At 40.7% G+C, this 3,965-nt stretch overlaps 1 pseudogene; it reads right to left on the bottom strand.

The window, feature by feature from the left end:
* Positions 1-2,499: 2,499 nt before the first annotated feature.
* LOC111763360 (SIN3-HDAC complex-associated factor pseudogene) lies at positions 2,500-3,200 on the bottom strand (annotated as a pseudogene).
* Positions 3,201-3,965: the final 765 nt, after the last annotated feature.

Here is a 3,965-nt window from a genome sequence, read left to right as displayed (position 1 = left end):
GCATTAATAATAATTGCCAAAAGATGGAAACAGCCCATCAACTGATGAATGGATAAACAAATTGTGATGTATACCCATGATGGAGTATTATGCAGCTGTGAGGAGAAATGAAGTCATGAAGCAAATGACAACATGGATGAACCTGGAGGACATTATGCTGAATGAAGCAAGCCAGGCACAAAAGGACAAATATTGTGTGATTGTACTATCATGAACTAAATATACTGTGTAAACTCATGGAGTTAATAATTATAATATAGGTCACCAGAAAATAGAACGAGGTTAGAGAATGGAAAGCTGAGGTTTAATCTGTACAGAATTGGTAAAAAAAAAAAAAAAAAAAAAAAAAGTTGCTTGTAAATCTTTGGAAAGGAATAGAAATGGTGAAAGCACATCATGGCATTTGTGACTAGCAGAGCTATTGTACGGGTATGACAGTGGTTGAAAGGGAAAGTCTAAGGGCATGTATATTACCAGAAGGAAAGCTAGAAAACTTAACATGGGGCTATGTAACTGTGAAACCTCATGTGAAATACATATATGGGTGATATTGTGTATGTAAGACTTTTTACAAAATATAAACACAGATAAGCTGGAGAAATGGAAACAGAATAGCAGCTATGTATGGCAGGGAACCCCTGCCACATAGACTGAGAAGTGATGAGCTTTTTTGTTTGTCTGTTTTGTTTTTTTAGATTATTATTGGAATAATGAAAATGCTCTAATAATGATTGAAGTGGTGAATGCACAACTATGTGATTATATCAAATACCATCGATTATACACTTTGGATGGTTTATGCTTTATTAATATGTATCAATAAAATTGATTTGTTGCAAAAAAAATAAAGAGGATATGGATAAAATATACCAAATGTAAGCTATAGACCATAGTTAGTGCTAATAGTCTGATGATGCTCTCTCATAATCTGTAACAAATGTTCCACAACAAGGTAAGGTGTTGGTGGCAGGGTGTTGTATGGGAATTCCACACATTACGCATGATTGTTTCGTACATTCACACATTCTCTAATTAATATATATATTTAAAAAGTCAATTATATACACACTTGTCAAGCCTTCTAAGAAACGTGCCCCAAGCAGTAACCTTTCTTTCATGCCATCTTGAAAACTTGCACACTTTATTTTTCAGATAGTTTAAGAGGTTTTTTTATTTACTTTATTTTTCCTTCTTTATCCCCACTTCCCCAGATAGTTCTCGTCTGTCTGCTCATTTTTTGCTCGCCTTCTCCAGGAGGCACCGGGAACCAACGTGGGACCTCCCACGTGAGAGGGGCGTGCCCGGCAGCCTGAGCCACACCTGCTGCCCACGGGCTCCTGAGTCTGCTGGCTTTTGGCAATTGCCCTTTGTGATGGGGGCAACGTCTAGCTCGTTGCAGTGGGGCAGGGTCTGCTCCTGTTCTTTTAGGAAGCACTGAGACCCGAACCCATGACCTCCCATGAAGTAGGGGGCACCCTACTGCTTGAGCCACATCTGCTTCCCAGTTTAAGATTTTTATTAGTGTGTGTTCCCCACCATGTGATAATACTCTGGTAGTATTCATATAGTATCTCCCATCCTGAAGCCTCGCTAGTTCCCCAAGAGGAGCTTTGATTCTGCTTTAGAAGTTTCATGGAAATTAAAATTTTTATCAAATATTAATATGGAGGAAGGTGACACAGGATGCAACATATACAGCGAAGTTACCTTTCTGTACAATTAGTAATTACTTTCTCTTTCAAGGTGTTTGTACCAGAAAGTGTAGTCTGTCCTGCTTAATATTTCAACAGTACAGATTTGAATCATCAGAACCTTGATAAGACCTTGATATTTCAAAATTATTAACAAATACCTCTAGTGGCAAGTGAGTTTTATTGAGTTATGACAAATTTACTATCATGAGGGAAAACACATGTAGCCAGACACCTTAAAAAACACTCCAACCACTGTTTCTCAATAAAGAAAAGATTAAAACTACGTATGCTGGGAGTCGAGGTGGCTCCCGTGATTGGGCTCTGCCCTCTCTCATGGGCGGTCCCAGGTTTGGTTCCTGGTGCCTCCCAGAAAAAAACAAAAAGAAGAGGAGCACACAATGAGCCGACGCAGAGAGCATACAGCGAGTGCAAAACAACCAGGTGGAGGGGTGGGACAAACAAACAAATGAAATAAATCTTTAAAAAGGAAACTACACAAGCTTTATTGTACAGCAAATCTCATCGTTTCCCTGAAATTCCTCTAATTTCATTCACGAGAAGATTTAAAAAAAGACTTAAAGGATATAGTAGCATTCAGCTTTCCTATGATAGACTCAGCATCTTAAATATTATGTATACTTCTCTTTTTCTTTTAGTAAGCTAGACACTGGCTTCAAAGTTTGTGGAACTGTGGGGGAAAACAACTCATTCAAAATCATTCTAGAAATTGTCTTTTGGCAGAATAGCAAGTATCTAAGTCAAAAATAAGAGGGCCACTTTGTTGTCTTTCCAAAATTTAATTAATTTAAAAGAAATGTTTTTGCTCCTCTTCTGCATAAACTTCAGTCCCCACTGCCAAGAGATGGGTGGCAGCTCTAGCCCCTGCCCCCGGCTTCTCAGCAGCTGCTTTCTCACCACTGCTGCAGCACGGCTTGAACACATGTGTCAAGAAGGCCTTCCCCAAAAGGCCTTTACAGATAAGCCCACAGCAGATTTTCTGTCTTTCCAGTACGTGAGATCTAGAAGAGACAAGACTGGCATTCCGTTAGAGCCAGAATCCTTCTCTGTATCTGAGCCATCACCTGGATGTCACTGTAACAAGCTAGGAAGGCACTTGAAGGGTAGGGTATCGTGACCATCGGAATTGTGCCGTTGAAAATCTTTCTGCAGTTGACAGAACTGGTTGCTGTTTATCCTGTACCCAGACAGAGTTTTCACTTTCTTCGGTTTTAACGTAGTCTTTAGACTGGCTCCTGCCCTTGGCATCTGCCATATAATTCCAGCTTTTTTTTTTTTTTTTTTTAATCTTGCTGGCAGCTTCTTCCATCTTTTCACAAGGAAGACATAGGAGTTGGTCTCCTGAACAAGTCTCATGCAACCCAAAACAGCTTTGGAAGTCCTTTTCACAGCATTGATTGTCAGTGAATTGAGAGCTGGAGGGTGTAGCCCTGCAAACACGCAGCCCCCTATCCTTTGGGATCTCTTTGGCTTGTGCAATCCAAACATCTTTTCTTCTGGGCAATAGTCTTCCAAAAGCAGTCGTTCCACGTGCAATTACGTACCTGAGGTGCAGAGCACACCCAGGCCAGCCCTGCTCCTGCTGCCCCTCCTCCTCAGCGGCCTTATCTAGTGGACTTTCTATTTTATTTCATGATATGTGTGTCTATCCTTTCACCCATTGTGTTGTCAGCCAAAGGGGTGCTGAAGCAAAATACCAGAAATGGGTTGGTTTCTATAAAGGGTATTTATTTGGGGTAGGAGCTTACAGATGCCAGGCCATAAAGCATAAGTTACTTCCCTCACCAAAGTCTATTTTCACGTGTTGGAGCAAGATGGCTGCCGACGTCTGCCAGGGCTCAGGCTTCCTGTGTTCTTGTGATCCTGGGCTTGCTTTTCTCTAGGTTCAAGGTTCTTTCCTTCCTGGGGCTGGCTTCTCTTTCCTCTGCCTGTTGATTTCCAGGGGCTCCAGCTTAAGTCTTTAGCATCAAACTCCAACCTCAGAAGCCCTACATCAGAAACCCTCAGCTCTGTTCTTCAAGGTGCCTTTTATCCCCACCCACCAATCAAAACTCAGTCATGCCCAGGTGCAGATCAGATTACAAGCAGAATCCAATATTTCTTTTGGGAATTCATCAATAATATCAAACTGCTACACCCATGAAACACTGATTTGATTACTATAGATTTAAAGGAAGTCTTGAAATCAGATAGTCTTAAGTCCTGAACTTTCGTTCTTTTCTATATGTGTTTTTTATGTCATTTATATGTTTA

This window comes from Dasypus novemcinctus, chromosome 10 (genome assembly GCF_030445035.2).
Source record: "Dasypus novemcinctus isolate mDasNov1 chromosome 10, mDasNov1.1.hap2, whole genome shotgun sequence".
NCBI classification, from domain to species: domain Eukaryota; kingdom Metazoa; phylum Chordata; class Mammalia; order Cingulata; family Dasypodidae; genus Dasypus; species Dasypus novemcinctus.
Note: the sequence above shows the minus strand (reverse complement) of the source record. Positions and strands in the feature narration are given on the sequence as shown.